Below are 24,586 nucleotides of genomic sequence, written 5' to 3'. Positions count from 1 at the left end.
AAAAAGGACCAATGCAGGAATGAAAGCCAATACATACTGCTCCACTATAATTTATATGATTACATTTTCTTAAGAATTTAACCTAATCCTAATTTAAATTGAGGCTGGGTAAGTGTTCAATAAATATAAATTGAATGAATGAATCTCAGTTAATATACTGGAGACATACTCTTTATAAAAATTCCTTCCTTCCACAATCTTTCTCATTCCTTATCTTCCCTCTCTCCAGCAGTGTGTAATAGAAAGTGTGCTTGCTTCGCATCAGGCAGGCCTGGATTTAAATTTCAACACTGACTTACTAGCTCTGTGATCTTAATGATCTGACTAAAGAATTATTTCAGCATGGTTACTTGCCTACTTTCTCTCTGCTGTAAATATGACAGAGGTAGAGATGAGATGAGGATCAAGGATAAAAGGCGAGGGAAAGATGACAGGTTAGATGGAGTTAGAGAGAGTAGTAAGACATGACCCTAGGTTAACTAAGAGTTCTGATGTTTGCGGGGACCCAGCTAATTCAAGTCTTCTGCAGTGCTTTGTTTATGTTGACTCCATATGCTCAGGACTCCTCATTGCAGTGGTCAATTCAGGCCTTTCCTTTCCTCCCCTCTCCACACATGAGCTCCATGGTCTTTGTTGGAATGCTTTCCTTACTTCCTGTTATCCACAGACACTCTGGCTCACCCTTATAACGTAATATGCTAAGCCACTGTGTTAATGATCAAAAAGCTATAGGCTATCCCTCCCCACAGTTGTTTTGTGGGCATATCTTAACAGTGGACATCTAGGGACAATATGTATGCCTCTGCCTTCTATCTCTGGAAATAATTTCAGATGAGGGTGATGGCAGGTTCCTGGAAGGATGAAACAGCTATTTTGCTTCTGACGGGGATTTTGCTGGCATTGCATAATCACATAATTTAGGGGCTACACTACTCTGATCTTTTTTTGGAGAATACAACATAGATGATGTTTCTATTAAAGGATCTAGAGACATGCAAACGGCAAACTTCTTGCTCGGACTTATGAACATTTCTTTTCAATCCTCTGCAGGTCAGAGACCAAATGAAAATAGGATGCACTGATACCACTTACAGTATGAACAGGCACCTGTGAATGTCCTGTGAATTATTTCTCCAATTTCTCTAATCAAAGCATTGTTTGATAAGAGCTAGTTGATAGTCAAGTAGCCTTTTAAATATTACTTAAATCAAGGAAGTTGACTTGGAAAGCCCGGGTTATAACACCATTGAAGTGATTAATAGTATTATATACCTGCTCTATCAAAATTCACTTCTGTGACAAAGGGCTATTCATATAATATCTTGTTTCACTTTTAACAAAATGCTTTAACAAAAAATGCAGAATTCCAGCTTCATGTCATTTACACATGGTGTGATTTTTTTGTTTGGGCTTTCAGTTTCCATTATTAAAAAAAAAGATTTAGTAGACGGTAAACCCCAATACAATATATATACAATCTAAAAACAAAAGTTTCCTGAAATTGAGTTTTTTCTAAGTAAAGAAATAAAAGGAGAGTTATTCCTGTATTAATGATAAAGCAAAATTCTGATGTTCATGCAAGACTTGAAATTAGACCAAAATTACAGCTGTTAATATAATTCCATTAGAAATGTATGTATTTATACAAAATAATTCAATTAACTTTAAAAGACAAACTGATTTTTTTTCTAGTTTTATTTAGGGTTGTCAGATCAAATAAGGACCCAGTTAAATTAGAATCTCAGATTAAAAAGAAAAATTTTTTTAGTCTAATATTGCATAGACAAAATATGCCTGTATTTTGTGGATTATACTTATACTAATATATTTAAAATTTATATTGCATTCATTGGTATAGCCACTATGGAAAACAGTATGAAAATTTCTCAGAAAAATAAAAGTAGAGTTGTCATACGATCCAGCAATCCCATTCCTGGGCAAATATATGGACAAAACTATAATTTGAAAAGATACATGCACCCCTATGTTCACAGCAGCACTATTTACAATAGCCAAGACATGGAAACAACCTAAATGTCCACTGACAGATGAATGGATAAAGAAGATGTGGGGTGTGTGTGTGTGTGTGTGTGTGTGTGTGTGTGTGTGTGTGTATGTATCTATGTATATATAAAATGGAATACTACTCAGCCATAAAAAAAGAAATAATGCCGTTTACAGCAACATGGATGGACCTAGAGATTATCATACTAAGTAAATCAGAAAGACAAGTACCATGTGACATCATTTATATGTAGAATCTAAAATATGAAATAAATGAACTTATCTACGAAACAGAAACAGACTCACAGATATAGAGAACAGACTTGTGGTTGCCAAGGGGGAGGGGTGGTGGGGGAGGAATGGATTGGGAGTTTGGGATTAGCAGATGCACACTATTATATATAGAATGGATAAACAACAAGTCCCACTGTATAGCACAGGGAACTATATTCAGTATCTTATAATAAACCATTAAGGAAAAGAATATGAAGAAGAATATATGTATATGTTAACTGAATCACTGCTGTACAGCAGAAATTAACACAATATTATAAATCAACTATACTTAATAAAATAAATTTTTAAAAATCAAAAAATAAAATCTATCTTACATTCAAATTTAACTGAGTGCCCTATATTTTATTTGGAAGATATAGTTAGTCTTGAAGCCTTTTTCTTTCCTTTTCCAGTCCAATCTATGAACAAAAAACAAATCCTAAAATAAAATTTCTGCTCTAGTTTAAATAGGTGTTTCTCTCTCCACTAATCATCATATACATATTTCTGTGCTTATGCGTATGTTCATTTTATTCTTTCCTTTCCACTTTCTGCCATCTTCCCTCTTTCACTTCTTCCCTCTTCCTCTTTTCCTTCTTTCATTTCCCTACTGATAGTAATTTTATTCTTTCCTCCACTCATAAAACCTATGCCTTTTAATAGATAATTAGTTCCAGACACACATCCTCTATAGTTTTTTCTCCCAGATCTTTATTATGAATTCATTAATTGGGGAGAAATGTTGACGTTATTAAACTTTACCATACATTTCATTAAAAAAAGAACTCATGAGGACTTCCCTGGTGGTCCAGCGGTTAAGACTCTGCACTCCCAATGATGGGGGCCTGGGTTCGATCCTTCGTCAGGGAACTATATCCCACATGCCACAACTAAGAGCCCACATACCACAACTAAAGATCCGGCATGCAGCAATGAAGATCCCACACGTGGCAACGAAGATCCCACGTGCCACAACTAAGACCTGGCACAGCCAAATAAATAAATGAATATATATAAAAAAAAGAACTCACTATAAGAAGTAAAGGAAATAAGGTAATTTTGAGAATTAAAAAAACCCAAACACTTAAGACCCAACCTTTAAAAAGATAAAATTAGAAACAAAATAGAAACAAAATAGATCTAGCTTCTGCCAACTTATAAAATGCTATTAATGAATAAAAAGGGATAGTCAATTTCCCTTTTATAAAAAACCATTTATTTTGGGGAAGGAGATGGATGATTAAGAACTGTGAGCTTGGATTCAACCCTGCTTTAAAGCTGATTTCAAGCAGGACAAAAAAAAAGTCTCTTGATATACTCTCAAATTGCAGGAAAGGGCAGTTCACAGTATTAAGACTTTTTTGTCATTGCACCTCCTTTGTTGCTTTTGCTTGGGTGAGACCCCAGTCCATCTTAAGTATTAAAGAGACTCTCATCCATGTGATTCTTTCCGCACACAACTTAAGGGTTACCTTGGACCTCTAACTCTTTTCTACCTTACTTTCAAACTTAAGATGACAGTACATTTCCAACAACAAATCTGAGTCCAAACTCATGAATTCAAGCAGCCCCCTCTAATAACCCCACCTACCCCATAAATGGTAGGGAGTAAAAACAAACCAAGAGAACAGTTGCTGGCTGCATCTATGTACAATGAACCCAGTTTGCTCCCACATTGCTCCCGTTCAGCCTCATACTTCTAGGACAGCATGCAGGTTTGGGCTGCAAGATAATTTTCTGTAGACTACCCATTTAACTTTGACTATAGTGTTTCATGATTAATTTATCTGTAGCTACCAATTATCTGTAATTAGATATATGACCTAAGTAAATTATAAATGAATGAACTTATTAATATTCAGCATCAATATAATTTTTAGCTGGCATAGTATTGCAGTTTAAAAGATGAAGTTTTCCTTTTGATGGCATGGGAGTATTGCATAGGAAGCAGGTGTAATTCTTTCTGCCATGTCTGACACTACAGTTGACCAATTTTAGTAATTTTTTTTTTTTAAAGATGTCAACTAATGTTTTTTTTCTTTTACAGAATGGTTTTTAATTTTATTTATTTATTTATTTTATTTATGGCTGTGTTGGGTCTTCGTTTCTGTGCAAGGGCTTTCTCTAGTTGTGGCAAGTGGGGGCCACTCTTCATCGCGGTGCGCGGGCCTCTCACTATCGCGGCCTCTCTTGTTGCGGAGCACAGGCTCCAGACGCGCAGGCTCAGTAGTTGTGGCTCACGGGCCTAGTTGCTCTGCGGCATGTGGGATCTTCCCAGACCAGGGCCCCGAACCCGCACCCCCTGCATTGGCAGGCAGATTCTCAACCACTGCGCCACCAGGGAAGCCCTTAGTAACTTTTTGGAGCTCAAATTTATTAGAGGTTTCTGTTAGAAAAGCAAAAGACTCTTCAAGAACCTCATGTATATAAATATCATACAGTATGAGAATGAAAAACATTGAGAGTTATTTTAAAACTGTCAAGAATTTAAGAGGAATATATATTATAAATTAAGAGACTGAAGGAATATATCATACAATTTAAAACAGTTTAAAAGTTTATGCATTATGATACTATATTGACATAATTCAATATTTAGGCTTCTGTTATTTGAATTTTCAGCTAGATTCACATGAGGTAGGGGACTGATGTTTTTCCAGAACAATCCTTGTGCTAACAAATTTACATATTTTCTCCTAATAACTCTGTGAGATAATTTTTTATGTCTACACTGCAGATAAAAAAATTGAGGCCAAGAGAGTTAACTTCTCCAGGGTCTCAGAGTTATTAAATGGCAAGCTGGACTTGAATTCAGATTGGGCATGTGCTTTTTCTGCTATACAGTGCAAATTCTGAGTTTCAGAAATGGAGTGGAGTGAGGAAATATAAAATAAAGTAGAAGCAATTACTAATGCTATCATTCAAAACTTTCTTAAACTTTTTCTGGAATTTTTCAGAAACTTGAAGTTTTTGTGCTTGTGTCTATGTGAAATATCTGGTAACTCAGTATAGGCACTATATTTTTTAAAAAGGAAAGATGAAGGAAGTAAAGAGAAAGAAGGCAAGGAAATATAAAACTGAAACAGGGAAAATATCATTCTTACCTTTTTATACAATTAATTATGGTGGAATGGAATATAAAAAACCTGAAAACCTGCAGGCTCTAGGTCTATATTCCTGTGGTCATATGACTTAGAAACTGAACTTTCCTTCTGTTACGCTAAATAATTAGGAAAAACCAGTAATTGTTAATAGTTTTCTCCACCTGATGGGTAGGCAGAGGATGTAACTAGTGAGTTGGGGGAGTCAGGAGGGTAACAAAGGCCCATGACAAAGGCAAAGGGATCTTCTTGAACGCTTAACACGGTACTCATGCTAAGGGTCTCTGAACATCAGGAAATATGTTCCCTGGCTGGGACTGATACTGTGTCTCTCACTCTGCAAAGATCTGTTGGCATCTTTCTGTCAAACTCATTGCCCAGTTGTGACAACTGCACAGGACCACATAGGACGGTGCCAAAGTCAATGAAGCAAGAAAGAAACTCTAAATGTAAGAAAACATTCAATAATAGGCTCAACTGTTGGCTACCTCACTCTCTGAGGTCATCTATGATCTTCTACCAGTCAACACATTTTCTTATTTCCCATTCTTCCTGTAAGATTTGATATTCTTCCTTGAAAAACATTTTTCCATGTTTCCACAAACAATGCTGTCTTCATTCTCCATCTACTCCTTTGAGTCCTTCTGCTTCATTTTTGTATTCAAGGCTGTGAATGTTTTTCAAGAATAAGTCTTTGGCTCTTTGCTCTTTTCTTTTTATGAACTTAATAAAATATTCACGCTCATGGCTTTAAGTATTCCTGCTCTGTGCTAAAACTAAATTCACATTTCCTTTTCTGACCTCTCTCGCAAGACCACAAGAATATCTCCACATATTTATTAGTCACTTCCTCTCCATCATCCTGCTTTTACATCCAAGTCTACATGTCTAAAACCAAAATTAATATATACTCCAATAAAAAATGTCAAGGCATAAACAGGAAATGCACAAAATGCAAAATGACTAACAAACATAAAATGTTCACAATCACTAGTTACCACAGAAATGCAAATCAAAACAAAAAAGACATACCATTTACAACCTATCAAGTTGTCAAAGACTATTTTAAAAATTATAATAGAGTACTGGCAAGAGTGTAAGGAAATGGTCACTCATATACTGTTGACAGAAGACTAACTTGACAAAACTTTTCTTAAATGAAATTTGGCAATATGTATCAAAAGCCTTAATATACTGCAGTGACTATAACCCAGTAATTTCATTTCTCAGTATATATTTTAGGGAAAGAAATGTATGATTTATATCACATATATATATATATATATATATATATATATATCACAGTATTGTTTATATAAATGAAAATCAAGAATAATGTAATTGTGCAACAGAAGAGAATTATTTAAAAATTATGGCAAATCCATACAATAAAATATTATATAGCCAAATAAATGCAGTTACAGAACTCTGAAGTGAAAAGATGTTCTTGATACATTTATAGTCAAGGTAGGTTTGTGTTAAGTTTATATTATGTTGAATAAAAAATGTAGGCAATGATACAGTATATAGAATGTAACACAATATTTTATATATATATATAAAATATATATATATATATATATGGAGAGAGAGAGAAAGAAAGAGAGACAGAGGCCTGGGATAGTACACACCATAGAATAAAGAGTAGTTCTTGGTAATTTTTCTACTTTCTCTTTATTGTATTTTCCATTTATTTTCATAACGAGCGTATGTGCTTGATTTTACAGTAAGAAAATATTTTAAAAACAAATAAATTTATTTTCCTTCCAAAATTTAGACTTTTTCTGAATTTCTAATTGTGTCAATGGCATCCTCATTCTTGGTCATCCGTACTCAAAGCTATTTTATGTGTCTCTGATATTTACATAACTTTATCCAAATATTTAGTTTGTCAATTTGTTTCTGATCTGCACCCCACTGACAGATTCCTCTTTGTTAAATATTATTTTTGTAAATGAATTTCCATGCTTAAAACTTGCCCCATGTAGAAGGAGAAATTTGAGGTTCTGATTTGCTTGCTGTTTAGACAGTAGAGTTATGTTTATTTGTGAAAATTTATCAAGTTGTATACCTATGATTTGTGCTATATTGAGGGTATTTATACATTGATAAAAAATAAACAAATAAAAAATCTGCCCTTTACCTACAAGATAAAGTTTAAAATCCTTAGCTTAACATAATATCCTTCTATAATCTGATCTTAATCCTTCTTAACCAGGATCATCTCCAACATTATTAGCATAATAAAATCTGCTAATAGCATTGGTTATGCAGTTTCTGCAAGAAATTGTTCAGCACTTTATATCATTTGTCTTATTTGATTATCCCAACCCTCTAAAGTATGTACTAATATTATTCCCATTAAACTAATGAAGAAACAGAGACTTAGTAAGAATAAGTTATAAGTTATATTTGTAGTTCTGGAAATATACTAGCTTTGTCACCCAGTACTCATTCCCTATCTTCTGGTAATAGCTCTCCAACTTTGTATCCTAGAAGGTCTGTCATTCAAGGTGATTTACCCTCTTCAGCCAAAGGATGGAGCAAGACTTTTCAGATACTCTTCCTGAATAAAAATTTTGAGAGTAATAATAAAGAGACTGATGATGGCAGCAGATGAAAAGAATATTTATTAGTGATTAGTTCCTGCTACAGACCCACCAGAGATTCCAGGTTCCTGCCATTGGAGCAAGATTCCATTTCAATACTTTAGTTACTACCCCACTTCTGTGGATAAATTCATTTCTTCCCTTCCCTTCCCTTCCTTTTCCTTCCCTTCCCTTCCTCTCTCTCCCTCTCTCTCATTCTCTCCTTCCGCTTCTCTCCTTCCTCCACCGCCTCCCTTCCCCACTTTTTTTCCTTTCTCTTTTCTTTCCTTCCCTCCCTCTTTCTCCTTTCCTTTCCTCCCTCCTTCTACTTTCCTTTCCTTTCCTTTCCCTTCCCTTCCCTTCCTTTATGTTTTGCATAAATCAGCGGAAGTACATTTCTTTTGCTGAGGGTTATTCAGCAAGAGCATGTGTTAGTGCTGAAATTTGAACTCAAGTCTAGATGACTTCAAAGCTTGTGTTCTTAACCATTATGTTTTAGAGTGTGACTGCAAACTCAAGCCCACCTCTGGTTCTCATTGCTTTAATGCATACTTGCTCTTTGGGATCAAATTTTGCGCAAGCCACTTCCCCTTCTAAGATATTTTCCTTTGCTTTCCATTTTCTCCCAATTCTACTGAAATTTTCCCATTGACCATCATAATACCCACTTCCTCTAAAATAGTCATTAAGCTCTTTAAATCATAGAGACATTCATTTCATGACACTTGTTATTTACTGGTGGAATCTGAGACAGAAAGATAAAAGCCAAGAATAACTCTTCACCTTGAAAAACCACCACTGGTTCCCTGTGACTTACAGATAAAATCTAAACCTCAGAAAAGTCACAGCAAGGCATTTTTAAAAAATTTTTGAGCCTTATTTTTTTTAACATCTTTATTGGAGTATAATTGCTTTACAATGGTGTGTTAGAGTTTCTGCTTTATAACAAAGTGAATCAGCTATACATATACATATATCCCCATATCTCCTCCGTCTTGCGTCTCCCTCCCACCCTCCCTATCCCAGCCCTCTAGGTGGACACAAAGCACCGAGCTGATCTCCCTGTGCTATGTGGCTGCTTCCCACTAGCTATCTATTTTACATTTGGTAGTGTATATATGTCCAAGCCACTCTCTCACTTCGTCCCAGCTTACTCTTCCCCCTCCCCGTGTCCTCAAGCCCAAGGGATTTTTTTAGTCTGGTTCAAATCTATTTCTCTAGTTACATCTTGTGCTACTTTCTCCCTTTCTCCTTCTCACCAGCATGTCCTCCCTCCCCCATCCTTCCTCTTTCCTCTCCAGCCATACAGATCAACTCTTCCTCTCCTAGTCAGGTGAAAATTCGGCAGTGGTCTACACAAAATGCCTGAACAAACTTTACTGTGTTCATACGGGTAGCATTCATTTGTTGTAAAACAGCCTTGTGACAATTTTTCATTGTATTGCATTTTTTGAGATTCACTTTTATCTGTGGTATAGAGGAAAACACACTGTTCAGGCAGTGAAAAGACTGAATTAGTTCACCTCTTCTGCTCTGAAGGGTTTAGATCAGCAGTGCCCAACATTTTGGGCACCAGGGACTGGTTCCACAGAAGACAATTTTTCCATGGATGGGGGGAGGGGGTGGGTGGATGGTTTCAGGATGATTCAAGTGCATTACATTTACTGTGCACTTTGTTCTATTATTATTTCATTGTAATATATAATGAAATAATTATACAACTCACCATAATGCAGAATCAGTGGGAGCCCTGAGCTTGTTTTCCTGCAACTAAATGGTCCCATCTGGAGGTGATGGGAGACAGTGACACCTGAAGTGTGTTGCTTATGTCCAGTCTACTCTGTAAGATGCAACTTAACTGCCACTTGCCACTCACCGATAGGGTTTTGATATGAGTCTGCAAGCAATTGATTTATTATGGTCTCTGTGCAAACTTATCTGCTAAAGATAATCTGTATTTGCAGCCACTCCCCAGCACTAGCATCACTGCCTCAGCTCCACCTCAGATCATCAGGCATTAGATTCTCATAAGGAGCACGTAACCTAGATCCCTCACATGCCCAGTTCACAGTAGGGTTCGAGCTCCTATGAGAATCTAATGCTGAGGTTGATCTGACAGGAGGCGGAGCTCAGGCAGTAATGCAAGTGATGGGGAGCGGCTGTAAATAGCAGATGAAGCTTCGCTCACTTGCCCACCACTCACCTCCTGCTGTGCGGCCTGGTTTCTTACAGGCCATGGACCGGCACCGGTCGATGGCCTGGGGGTTGGGTACCCCTGGTTTAGATAATGTATTGCTCTACACTATCTTTCCTTATTTTTTAAATTTATCTGTTCATTTACTATGTGGAAAATATAGGGGGAGAATGTTAATATGATAAATCTGAGTTACACTCACAGTGTATTTATTTATGCTATAAAGAAATTGCATTACATCATTGTTTAAAACCATGAAGAAATATTATAACAGAAAAAGTATAAAATTTTATATATGTTTTTGACATTTTCTTGAAACATCACAGGACTTTATGTCATTATTACTGATATTTTGCCTCCAGGGTTTTTGCCTCTTTGAATACAAAATCATGTTGTACAAAATAATATGAAATGTTTTTCCTGTAGGTTAGAAGGAGCATATTGTACACTGCTGGAAATAAATCACCTGAGAATAAATATATTAGAAGATACAAAATGCCTTTTTTATGCTCATAAGGAGAGATGACATCAGATGCCTAGAGCTTGACATTAAAGACCTGTATACTAAACGCAATACCTCAACTTGTCTTTGAAGCACAATGGCTTTTTACATGAGATTCTAACAGTCAGCGCAGCCTCTTTTCTCTACTTTAAGAGAAGTTGAAACAAGTTTTGCTGTTTTCTTAGTTTGGTACCACTTTAAATATTGGCGTATTTTGGGTTTCTAGATTATTTTGGGCATGGGGGTTGAACAAGGGACTTCTTTGTAACAGCATCCCCAGATGTTATGACTTTTTCACTCTGCATAGAAATGTGAATATATTTATATATTGGAGTGACACTTCTACAGGAAGCCTAGAGACCTGTTTACTACATGTCACCAAAGTTAAAGTGCAAGTGTGGTAAATTTCACTGCTTGTTTAGACTTCATGAATATAATTACTCAATGTTAGACAATAAGAAATGGAAAACACTTAAGTGGCTTTCTTATACCTGGATCTGTTGATTTTGTCAATGAGGGCTTTCATTAAGAGCCACTGAAGGTTAGTCCCTCTCAACTGATGTCGTGGTAACAATTTACTCTCTCCTGCCATAGTAACGATAGAATGAAAAGAACCTGTCCTTCAATCTGTTTGTGGTAGAGATTTTTTGTTTTTTTTTTTTAGTATAAACATTGAATTCCTCTGCTTGCTTGGAGATGGAAGGTCATTAACAGGGCACTTGAGCAGATTGGAATTACAGTCAATTGAGACGTTGAAACATCCTAAATGGCCTAATGCAGCAACTAAGTGCTTCTTGAATTCCAAAACTTTTACTCGAACACAGCAATCATGAATTTCCACTGCCTTTGGTAAATGCTGTTTTTTACAGTTTTGTGTAAAGAAGCAACACAAATTTAAATTACTGTATTTATATTTTTTTACTTAGCAACATTAATTTGTCAAGATGTAAATGTAAAATTGAGCCTAACAATTATATGTGGTTAAATATTAAAATTAATAGAAAAATTAGTGAAAAGTAAACTTGGCGATACAGCTAATGCCAATGCGATTTATTTTAACTGTTTGAGTCTACATTAATTTGTACTATTATAGTCACATATGTGCAAAATGACCATTTGCAGGCATCAATCAAGGCTAAGATGTTCTTTCTTTATGCACACATATTTATAAAGTATATGGAGTATATATATGTAAAGAGAGTATATATATTTAAATACACATATATATGTATATATAGTGTATTTATATATATGTATACACACACACACATATAGTAGGCTTACAATCTCTTAAATGTTGGTTTAACTCCTAGAAAGAGAAATTCATTTCCAGAACACACAGATAAAAAGATTTTTGTGGTTTAAGGTAGAGAATAGACTACAGAATGAAAAGAAACAAAAGCCAACCTAATACATCCAGACATGAACAGTTCACAGTTATCAGATTTGTAACTGCCGATGAACAAACATTAGGAAATGTGCTAGAGAATTCTCCAAGAGCCACTGATGGAAGAATCTGAGGCCAAAGGACAAATAAAGTATTTTTTTTAAACATCTTTATTGCAGTATAATTGCTTTACAATGGTGTGTTAGTTTTTGCTTTATAAATAAGTGAATCAGCTATACATATACCTATATCCCCATATCCCCTCCCTCTCGTGTCTTCCTCCCACCCTCCCTATCCCACCCCTCTAGGTGGTCACAAAGCACCTTTTGACTTAACAAGTACGTAAGTTTCCCCATTTTTTCATCAAATGTTCTACTTGTATTTATTCCTATTTTTCATTTTCTGATGCTCTCCAAATATATTTTAAAATATATTTTAAAATATATTTTATACATTTTTTTCTTCATTGCATCTTTGATCACACTGTCTCTTCCCCATGCCATAAAAGCAAGGAAAATTTGAGTGGGGAGTCCAGACTCAAGAAAGCACGGTGGAAGTGTCATCAGGAATCAAATTTATCTTAGGCCATATAAAATACAATATATGAAAAGAGTTTATATCTAAAGTTTTGTGATGAATAACGATAGTAGATACAACAATGAAGTACTAGGAAGAGCTGACTTTAGTCCTTGTATTTTCATTCATCAATAATAGAATAAAGGTCACTTTTTTTTTTTTTTTTGCCTTAACTTTCCACATCTGTTAAATGAAAGGATCTCATTAAATGACCTGTGAGGTATGTACAACTCCAAAATTCTATGATGTTAGGTGCACTTATAAATTGCTATTTTTTGTCATTTATTCAATGATTCCAAGTTACTAATGAACATAAGTTAATGGAAAATTTGGATAATTTTTACAGTGTGAATTAGAGAATGCAGGCTCTGTTAAAATCAATGGGAGAATAAGAAGGCAGGGAGAAGGGCAGATTGTGAGGCAGGCATATTGAATCTTAAAAAACAAACTCGAGATAATATGGTGGTAGGCACTCTGCTGGTAATTAGTTCAGTGCTGTGAGATCTTGAAAGGCTGAACTTTAGGAGATGGAAACTAACTGTGAACTGGAAATAGGATGCCAGTGGTACAGGTGTAGACATCTTTCTGAGATCAGTTAAAGGGGAGGCAGGAAATGAGGTGGCAATTAAGTAATCGACTGCTGTCAAGATTAGATTTTTTTCAAGAAGACAGTCTAGGGCAAGGTCAAAGGTAAATGTAGGGTTGAACCAAACAGGAATCAGGTTTTTCATTTCTTAGATAAATATATCTGAAAAATGTCTATAGAGTTTATACTGGGGTAGCAATGCATATTTTGTAACCACACGAAATCTCAAGCCTCATACCAGTAAATAATATGTTTGAGGCACACTTGTAAATACCTGGCATGGCCCCAGAACAGTACTGAGAAAACAATACCTCTTTTATCATGCTTTAGGATAAAGTCTACCAAATAATAATAATATGCATTTTTGAAATGACTAAATATATACTTACATAGCGCACTATTCAAAGCCATTATAGACTAGTAAGCAAGTTAATAAATGTTCAAAAGTCCAAAACTACACATTCATGTAATACACAGCTATCACCGTCAATAGATTAAATAATGCAACTTCTCAACCTTGGTCCTTTAACCAATATCTATAAAAGCCTAAATAGATATTTTTAAACCTAATCTTGAATATATGCAGAAAAAGTCTTTACCTTACTTATGTAGAAGTCATTGTGATTCTCAGCTATTGTTTATAAAACATTTTCATTTTGAATTCTATTGTTTAAAATATTCTTTTATTGCATATAAAATATTTAATTTAATAATTAAATTGATCATAAAATAAATTTTTAAAGAGCTCAGGAAAACCATCACTTTAATGTCTTCATTAATATTTAGTGGGGATTTATTTAAAACAAAATTGTTTTTGCTGATGTTATGAGCTTTACCCACTATCTACCAGTTGGTATAAAATAAGAATTTACCTTTCAACAGAGCAGAGGATATCAGTATGGTTATTATCTTCAAGAATTCTAGGGGATGCATTTCCAGCAAAATTTTCATGGGTAATACAGTATTTAAATCTTAGAATATTTTTAAGAAATTCATTTTATCATTTCATTCTTAGAATTGGTGAATAACTCTAATTACTCATTTTTCATGATAGAAAGTCAAAAGGTCAAGCTGCTTTTTTGTAATTTTAAAAGTCTCTCTTAATGCTCCGGTAGTCAGTTGAACATTTCTTAGTGCTCTCTCTGGAGGTAAAATAATTGTATTAATTGCATTATCTTATCTGAAACTCTGTGTAGTAAAGGTGACATGGAAAGGATAAGTCATCTTCAATGCCCTCTTCACCATTCTGTCATTTTTGTCTTACTACCATTTCAGGCATAACCCTGGGTTATTGTTCTCGGTTGTTCATGGTTTGGAAGTTCATGGCTTATGCCTGGAGTAAACATAATAAAACCCAGCATTCATTCATTCATTCATTCATTCATTCATTTATTTATTTATTCATCTTTATTGGAGTATAATTGCTTTACAATGGTGTGTTAGTTTCTGCTTTATAACAAAGTGAATCAGCTATACATATACATATATCCCCATATCTCCTCCCTCTTGGGTCTCCCTCCCATCCTCCCTATCCCACCCCTCTAGGTGGTCACAAAGCACCAAGCTGATCTCCCTGTGTTATGCAGCTGAAACCCAGCATTTAAAGAGTAATAAAGCCCATCTGTCTGATGCATCTCTATCAGAGCAGTCCCTCTAGCTTTGCTATGTCCTTGCTATCCGAAGTTTGGTTAATTTAACTCTGCATTTAAAAACATAGGAAAAGTCGATTGTTATGTTTGAAAATGCTTTTAATTTGTCCTAATCAGAAACTTTCCCAATAGCAATATAATATAGTAAAAGACTTTGCCCCTATTTTAGGGAGATAATTAAAGCTATTGGGAATGATTTATCTCAACTACCCATTCGTTCTCTGAACATCTGCTTTCTTTCTCCTAGTCTCTTAGCCTCTTTCTCTCTAGTGGTTTCTTTCCATAGTCTAAAAACTTTTCCAATTCCCTTGAACTAAAACTATTTCCTTCATCATATATCTTTTGGCAAACTCTGTCCCTTTTCTCTTTCCCTTTCATGCACACTTAATGAACAATTGGTTTCATCTCAGATGACTATTACTCATTCCACATTAATCCTCCAACGCCCTGCAACCTAGCTTTTGTCCCCATCACTCTACAGAGACTATTTTTGGTGAGCTCAATAGTGATCAAACCCAATGAATATTTCAGTCTTTATCTTACCAGATAATTCTTTTCAGTGAATATTAATGATCATTTTCTCTCTTAACGCTTTTCTATTCCCTTATCTTCCATGACACTATACTCACTTCGTTCTTCTCGTTCCTCTTTTTCTTTCTTTCTCTGTCTCTCACTTAGTTTGGCCTTTACGTAACTCTTATTAAGCATTACATCACGTCTGGTGAGATTTCATCCAGGATCATGATTTCAAGCATACCCAACCTACATGTGGGTTATTTCCAAGTCTCTATCTCCAGCCCAGACTTGTATCTGCACTTCAGACAATATATTCTCAATTACAAATATCCCACAAGAGCATCAAACACAAGTCTGAAATGAAACTTACCATTTTTACCCTAAACGAGCTCACAGCCTATATTTTCTGCTTAATTTACCTATATCAATTTCTATTCCATCATTTAAGATGGAAGACCTTCTTTGTTCATTCTCTTTTCTTCTCCAAACTTAAGCCTGCAAAGTACTGTTTTTCATCGATTACAGATGCAGATTTCACATTTTAACAGCTCTGAAATCAGGATACATCTCAACAAGCAACAATCGATGTAGTGTTATAGTTTGATTAGCAGAGATTTCATTCCCTCTTAGTGGTACAAAAAGAAGTATTGTGTCCTATGGTCTGGTTTACGGGGTCTTACATTAGAAGAAATACAGCACTTCATAAATCTATGTCAATCTCTCCACTTCACTACCACTCCTGTAATATAAGAGTCTTTCTATCTTCTGTCTAACCATTTTTATCCATTATTCCTCAACACGTGAAAGTCTTGCATTTGCAATGCAATCTGATTATGGAATTATTCTGCTTTAAACTTTCAGTTATTCCTCATCACTTATGGAATAAAGCATGATGTTATTTACAGGGGATTCCAGGCTGCTCGTGCTCTAATCCATGACTTGCCCCATCAGTCTTCTAACATCCCTTCCTGGCTTGAATTTCCAGCAATACCAATGTGACTGATTCTCTCCTCAAGATCTTTTCTCTTGTGTTCCCTTTTCCTGAAAGCTTTCCTTCACATACACAACCAGAATTCCTCTTTATGACTCAGCATCTAGGAAAGGAGACACTTTATCTCTAAGCAGGGTTAGATGCCCCACAATAACCTCTGCACATCCTTCATTGTGCTTACCTCATGTACCATAAATTTTATCAAATCTGTGTGGTTCTCCAACCTGGCTGTTTTCTTTTTGAGGACAGAGTCTATACTAAGTAATTTTTATATCCTTAGCACCAAACATAGGACCTGGTACCTGGAAGAATTTTAGTAGCTACTTATTGAATAAATGTTGAGTGGGATATATCAGTGGACAAATGATAGTTAAAACATTCTTGAAGGATATGATTGCTCATGAAATCAAATGGAGGGAAAAGAAATGAAGGCTGAGGACAGAATTCCTGAGAACATCAATATTTAAGGGGTATGCAGAAGAAGACATTCCTGCAAAGGAGACTGAGAAATACAGAGAGTAGGGACCTACAACTTTGATTGACCAGTGGTGACACTGAAGCTCCTGTTCCCTCGACCATGGCTGGCCTCCCCTACCAAACTCCCACAATCACCTCCTCCCCATTCCTTATCTACCTGCCCTGATGAGGGGATGCCTGAACTAGGATCTGAAGGATGTTAATTAGATTCAGAGTGAAGGGAAGAATATTTCAGGCAAATAATCTGGCACGTGCAAAGTTTCTGTGGGAGAGATCATAAAAACTGACCCACACATGGCAGAAGCAGAAAGGTGTGGTGTGAGTGGGCATAAGATGAGGCTGAAGAGTAATATATACTGGGGCTTGAAAATGCGAGGCCTCATGGATTGTGTTATGGGGTTTTCCCTTTAACCTTGGGATGATGGAAAGTCAGAGGAGGTTTTAAGTCCCGGCCCAGGTCATATGACGAGATATGCATTTTCTAAAGGTCGTTCTGTCTTGAGTGGAGGGGAACTAGAATAGACAGAGAACAGTTATGTTTCTTACACAAATTAGGGAAATCAATAAGGTGTAGAAAAAAAACATGGAGTTTATAGCTGAACAGGCATGAGATAGACCCAGATTCCAGCATTTCTATGACATTATGAGGACTGAACGAGAGATCTTGTAAAAAGCTTGACAAACATTAGCCCTCTTCCACCTCTCCCAACCCAGTTTCTCATTAAACATTTACCAAAAAACTATGTGTTCTTGCACTGTTGGTGGGAATGTAAATTGATACAGCCACTATGGAGAACAGTATGGAGGTTCCTTAAAAAACTAAAAATAGAACTACCATATGACCCAGCAATCCCACTACTGGGCATATACCCTGAGAAAACCATAATTCAAAAAGAGTCATGTACCAAAATGTTCATTGCAGCTCTATTTACAATAGCCAGGGTGTGGAAGCAACCTAAGTGTCCATCGACAGATGAATGGATAAAGAGGATGTGGCACATATATACAATGGAATATTACTCAGCCATAAAAAGAAACGAAATGGAGTTATTTGCAGTGAGGTGGATGGACCTAGAGTCTGTCATGCAGAGTGAAGTAAGTCAGAAAGAGAAAAACAAATACCGTATGCTAACACACAGATATGGAATCTAAGGAAAAAAAAAAAAAAAAAGGTCATGAAGAACCTAGGGGTAAGACGGGAATAAAGACACAGACCTACTAGAGAATGGACTTGAGGATATGGGGAGGGGGAAGGGTAAGCTGTGACAAAGTGAGAGAGTGGCATGGACATATATACACTACCAAACATAAAAGAGATAGCTAGTGGGAAGCAGCCGCATAGCACGAGGAGATCAGCTCGGTGCTTTGTGACCACCTAGAGGGGTGGGATAGGGAGGGTGGGAGGGAGGGAGATGCAAGAGGGAAGAGATATGGGAACATATGTATATGTATAACTGATTCGCTTTGTTATAAAGCAGAAACTAACACACCATTGTAATGCAATTATACTCCAATAAAGATGTCAAAAACAAACAAAACTATGTGTTATGCATAAAGGCACATTCACTTTCAAATTTTAAAATCCACCTGAAGCTTATATTTAAGACTTATAGTCTTATTATATTGTTCTGAATAGCTATATTATTAGTATCTACCTTTATACTTTTTATTCTTGACTTCTTGTTATTTATTTAATATAAAAAGTAAATTCCAATCTTATGAATAAAAACAAAAAAATGTGCAAAACTTGTTATATTGACTTAATAAGTAGGTTGAGGTAAGTAGAGAAGATCATAATTTGGACCAACCAGCATCAACTCTAACCCCTTGAACAATGCCTTCTTTTATGTACTGCACTTCATATGGGTATCAGAGGAGAACTGTGTAATGACAGCCTTAATAGCTACCAGTCATAAAGAAACAACAGAAGAACAAATGTTGAGACTTGAAAGTTGGAAGGATCAATAGATAGATAGCATTTGTTATATGAGAGCTGAAATTAGATCTTCAAAGAAATACTGCCGAGAGCAAAATAAATTAGGTAATTTAGTATGTTCAAAAAACAACTTATTTTAAGGTTTGAATCCCAACATACACTATATATTTCTGTCACTGCTCATCTGGCTTAAAGGATTTATCCAATCCAACTTTTGTGTATCCTCTCTGGCTATTTTACAGTCCAGGCTACCCTTTCTGGCGTAATTTTTATAAAATACCCTCTTTTTTTGAGGGTGTGGGTGATTTTCATGTTCTGTGGGCATGTTTCTGAAAGGCAGATATTATTTATCTTTTTATCCCTAGCATCTGGAAAATCACATGAAATATGGCAAATACTTAAAGATATTGTTGGTCAGGTGGTGAATTAATGTGAAGGGTCTCTGCTCAAATACTACCTCCTCAGAGAGCCCCTTACTATCTACTTTCATCTTTCCTTTATGTTTCTTCATGACACTTATTGCTGTCTACATTTATATTATTTGTAGTCCGTCTCCCTCACTAGAACATATGTTCCATGAGGGTGGGGACTTTGTCTTCCTTACTTCTATATCCCCCAGGCCTGGAAGAGACTTTGGCACTGAATAGATGACCAAATATTTTTGATAACTGAAGGATCAATACTTTTAGTGTTTTCACTTTATATTTGTTAGTACTTGATAATAGTATTATGCTGGGAAACTATTATCCTATAAATGTTGGGATATATTAGTCAGGGCTCTCCAGAGAAACAAAACCAATAGAGAGGGAGATTTATTTTAAGGAACTGACTTATGTAATCGTGGGGGTTAGAAAGTCTGAGATCTGCAGAGCAGACCAGCAAGACTTGATGTTGCAGTTTTGAGTTGGAAGGCAGTCTGGAGGCATAATTCCTTCCTTTCTAAGGGACTTTAATTTTTTCTCTTAAGACTCTCAGCTGATTGGATGAGGCCCACCCACATTATAGACAGTAATCTGCTTTACTCAAGTCCACTGATTTAAATGTTAATCACATCTGAAAAAATACCTTTACAGCAAAATGGAGATTGGTGTTGGAGCAAAAATTGGGCACCATGGCCTAGCCAAGTTGACACATAGAATTAACATAAAAGAAGATCTTTTTTAAAAACCCTAATCCTTAAATCTTGTTTCTCTTTCGTGGATTGCCAACCAGGAGATTTAACCGCTTGTATGCTTCCTTCACAGCTGCTGCCAGCAGAGGGCGCCCTCAAGCACCAGTTCTGAGGGTCTCAACTTCATGCCAGGTCTACTGAAAGTGAGGTCTGCAGGCCTCCAGGATCTGTACCACCTAGGACCTTGTTAGAAGTGCAGAATCTCAGACCCTATCTTAAATCTACTGAATTAGAATCTGCATGTTAGCAAGATAACCAGGGAATTCCTAAATATATTAAGTAGTTGCAATGTTCTTCCCAGGGAATTTGCGGCAAAGAAGTTCCACACCCTCCACTTTTCAGATCCACTTTTCTGCACTTTTAATTTGCATTATGGGTGGTCATCTAACTTGTTTGAGGGTAGAAATGAGTCTTATGTTATTTGGCTCTTTCTGCTTCTCTCTATTTGGAAAGAACACGGAGGGCCTAATAAAGAGCAGCATTATGTTTGAAGCTCTATAAAAAAAGAGAAGTAGGCATAGCCTTCACTTTAATATAGGCCATCAAGGAAAAGGCAGCAAGGCAGAAGGTGGATTGCACTGCCTATTGGGAGACAAAGGTTCTTGATGTGAGTCCAACAGTTTATAGCCATGTGACCTTGAAAAATATTTTGCCGTCAGCTACAGTTTCCTACCTATATATTGAAAAGCTTGGATTAGTTCATCATCTTTATTCTGATTCCAATCTCTGATATTTTGCTATCAAATGAGATAATACATATGAAAGTACTCATAACCTGTGAAAGAAGTAAGGCAATGATGAAGAGGACTATTTAGTACAGCATCAGAATGTTCTCATGAAAGAGATACAAGACCAAATCCTGAAATTCTATTTTTGAAGATTATGAAAAATTCAGCCTTTTAAAATATACGTGAATAAATTAAATAAGGGCCTTTTTTGTCTGGGTACAGAATGGAGAAGGAATCTACACGCCTTGAGTTAGATGGAAGAAGAATGGGAATTTTGTGTTGATATATAATAGCCCAGAACTTAGACTTATGGAACCCCTAAATCATGGTTTGCCTGGTGCAATCCATGCACACAGTTATATATAAAAGAAGGTGCCAGGGTGTTGGGGTGAGCGGTGTGGGATAAACCAAGATATATGAGTCTGCTGAAAGATGAGCAAGCACACTGGTCTTTATAGAGTCTCAGATTTAACTAAATCCAAATTCTTATATGATCTTAGGTTCTCATTGGGATTGGAAACACTAGAAACTTGGATAGAATTGTTCTAATTAAATCTAAAATTGAAAGCTTCTAGGACTGGACCAAAGATTTGATTGGTCATGAGTTGAAGCAACATTATTCATACATTGACTAACCATATCTACTCAATTAGATAGTCCTCTACTCCCAAATTTACCTTGAGTTTCTCCATGTTTCTCCATCTATAGAGCTACCACTGATGAGGGGTCATGTTGCCATCATCTCTTACCTTGATGACTACAATTACCTCCACATCAGTCTCCATGCTCACTCCTGGTGCTCTGCAGTTCACCTCCTTGTAAGAGCCAGCAGGATCTTATTAGTTAAAATCTTATCACATGCTTCCATTTTTTAAATTGAAGTATAGTTGATTTACAATATTATATTAGTTTCAGGTATACAACATAGTGATTCAATATTTTTATAGATTTTTATACTCCATTTAAAGTTATTACAAAATTATGGTTATATTTCCCTGTGCTGTACAATATATTTTTGTTGCTTTTCTGTTTTATACATAGTAGTTTGTACCTCTTAATTCCAAACACCTGTCCTGTCACTTCCTCCTTCTCCCCACTGGAAACCACTAGTTTGTTCTCTGTATCTCACATGACTCCATTTAAAAATTTTCCATTGAACTTAGAATAAAAATAAAGTTCTTTCTGTGGCATATCCTCTCTCACATCTCACTTATTTTGATTTCCTAATCATTCAACATCTTTCAGACACATTGACCCCTGTCATCTCCCACATACCAGATTCTCCTCTGCCCACATGTTTCCCTGCATGTTAGTATCTGCCCAAAACATTCTCTGCCATTCTCCACATGGTGAGCTGCTTCTTATCCTTCAGTTGCAGAGAGGCCACCTTATAGCAATCTGGGTCCAATCATGATAAAAAACACACAGTAGGTTAAATAGGGGGTGCTTAATTTAAAGACCTATTAGCTATGATAAAAGAATAACTGTGCTATATAAAGAAGTTCTACATGGTGCGTTAGGGCTGAAGAAGGGTACTTAAAAAAGGAAATACTTGGAAGTGGTTCAGGCTTCACTGGAAGAAGTATGGTTTGGCCACCAGATAGCAGAGAAGTTTGCTGCTGTATCCAGACCAGAGTTGGTGTGGACTTGCTAGGTGAACAAAACGCAACCCTCTGGAATATAGAAGGGGGAAGATGATTAGCAATGGGTGACTGAACATGGAATAGGAGTATGGCAGTCAGCAGTGACAGAAGGCCTTCAGAGCCTGAGGGCCATGAAGAGTTGGGGGGAAGGTTTACAGAGGAATGACTGATAGGTGTGTGACGCTCGGGTGCCTGAAAACTATTTAACAGGGAGACAAACCATTATGATGTTCAGTCTCATGGGGGATCCGGTCCAGACAGCTGAGGAAAGGTTATTGCCAGCCAAGGCTGTAAGGTCACAGAGACACAGTTTTCTGGACCCTTAACTGGGGCAACCTCTATGAGATGCCCTCACACTGTCACAATCTTACCACCAGCCGTGTCTCCCCTGCCCCACCCCAACCTCCTGCCAAAAATTAGAGGAAGACTCTTCTTTCTGCAGTATCTCTCCAGCACCCTCCGCTGGGAAAGCTTAACATCCTGCTCAATTTAAAGGGAAAATTCTTAAAGGAATTCTGTTCCTTAGCAAAGAGAATCTACTGAAGTGTTCATCCAGACTTATAAGGCAGTAAATTAATAAATGACACACTGTTTTTGTGCCCTGACCTTAAGTAACCCTGCAAGCTTAACCCATTATTCTCTATCTGATCCCTCTGTTTCTTGAGTAGCACTTACTATAATTTTCTCTTTAATTTTATTTGGTAACTTATTTTTCCGATTCTCTAATTAGAATTTAAGCAAATTAAAACAGCGACAATACTTACTATGTTCACTGTAATCCTCAAGCCAGGAAAGGATGCTTAAGGATGGACCTAGAGTCTGTCATACAGAGGGAAGTAAGTCAGAAAGAGAAAAACAAATACCATATGCTAACACATATATATGGAATCTAAAAAAAAAAAAAAAAAAAAAAAATGGTACTGATGAACCTAGTGGCAGGGCAGGAATAAAGACATAGACATAGAAAATGGACTTGAGGACATGGGGTGGGGTGGGGGAAGCTGGGGAAAAGTGAGAGTAGCAGCGACATATATACACTACCAAATGTAAAATAGTTAGCTATGGGAAGCAGCTGCATAGCACAGGAGATCAGCTCAGTGTTTTACAATGACCTAGAGGGATGGATAGGGAGGGTGGGAGGGAGGTTCAAGAGGGAGGGGATATGGGGATATATGTATGCATATGGCTGATTCACATTGTTATACAACAGAAACTAACACAGTATTGTGAAGCAATTATACTCCAATAAAGATCTATTAAAAAAATAAATTAATGTTGAATGAATTTCCAGAATTGACTATGAAGAGGTGATCTCTCTTAGACTAGCAATAATAAGATCTCAACTCCAAGTCTGATAGGAAGATAGGAGTGGGAGAAGAAATGGGAAGAACTAAGATGGACCTTGCAGACCTGCTTCAGCTTACTGTCTCTAGTATTTCTTTCATTTTTTTAAAAAGAAGAGAGGAAAGACACCATTATAATACTCATATTTTTTAGTACATTTAACCCCTCAGTACACTGCTGATATTCCTATTCAAGTATTACACTGATTCTTCATTGACTTACGCATATAAACCCCTGGTTTTGAGTTACATGAAAACTGCATACGGCCATCAGCAGGTGGAATTCATGTTGAGGATCTGCAAAGTACTTTGTGATTCCATCTTTATTTACCGAGAGTTATGTCACAGGAAATATTGTGCTTTAAGGCATCAAAATTACCTATTACTGGAAAGCACTTAATCTTACTATCCAAACATATCTTGGGTAAACAGTAAGATAATAATTTGATTCCAAGTTTTTTCAATGTCCCCCCTCTAAGCCTCGCCATTTATTTGGATATCTCTGAAGTATAGTTCCTAAAATGTTCCTTTGCGTGCACTCATTTCAATCATGAAAACTGAAAATCACCAATGTTTTTACATTATATATTCTCATATACTGAGACTGCTGTGTTCTCAAAATAGTTTACAAAATCCTGCAACGCATGGAAATTAATAAGGAAAGAGACTATTATGATGTTCACTCAATTGTCTGGGTTCTTTTTTCTCTAAAATATCTCTAATGACTTTTCTAAAACTGTTTTCCCTCCAAGTTACAGTAAGTGCTATGAATGAAAAGAATGGGGAATGGGCGTGGTAGGATGAACCTGATTTACGTTGGTTTCAAGGAAAGTCTTTCTGAGTGACATTTAAGTTTAGACCTAAAGTTTGAAAAGGAGTCAGCTAAGGAAAAAGAAAAGAAAGAGTGTTTCAGGAAGA

General features: G+C 36.3%; 1 long non-coding RNA gene across 1 annotated transcript in view; it reads right to left on the bottom strand.

Annotated features, from left to right (window-relative positions):
• Window positions 1-4,332: 4,332 nt before the first annotated feature.
• Window positions 4,333-24,586, bottom strand: part of LOC309656172 — a 467,255-nt gene continuing 447,001 nt past the window's right edge. Inside the window, exon 2 of the long non-coding RNA XR_014261202.1 lies at window positions 4,333-8,844. This is a non-coding gene — a long non-coding RNA (uncharacterized lncRNA). The remainder of the gene's footprint in view (window positions 8,845-24,586) is intronic.

Source organism: Balaenoptera physalus (genome assembly GCF_965194825.1).
Source record: "Balaenoptera physalus genome assembly, chromosome: 2".
Lineage (NCBI taxonomy): Eukaryota > Metazoa > Chordata > Mammalia > Artiodactyla > Balaenopteridae > Balaenoptera > Balaenoptera physalus.
Note: the sequence above shows the minus strand (reverse complement) of the source record. Positions and strands in the feature narration are given on the sequence as shown.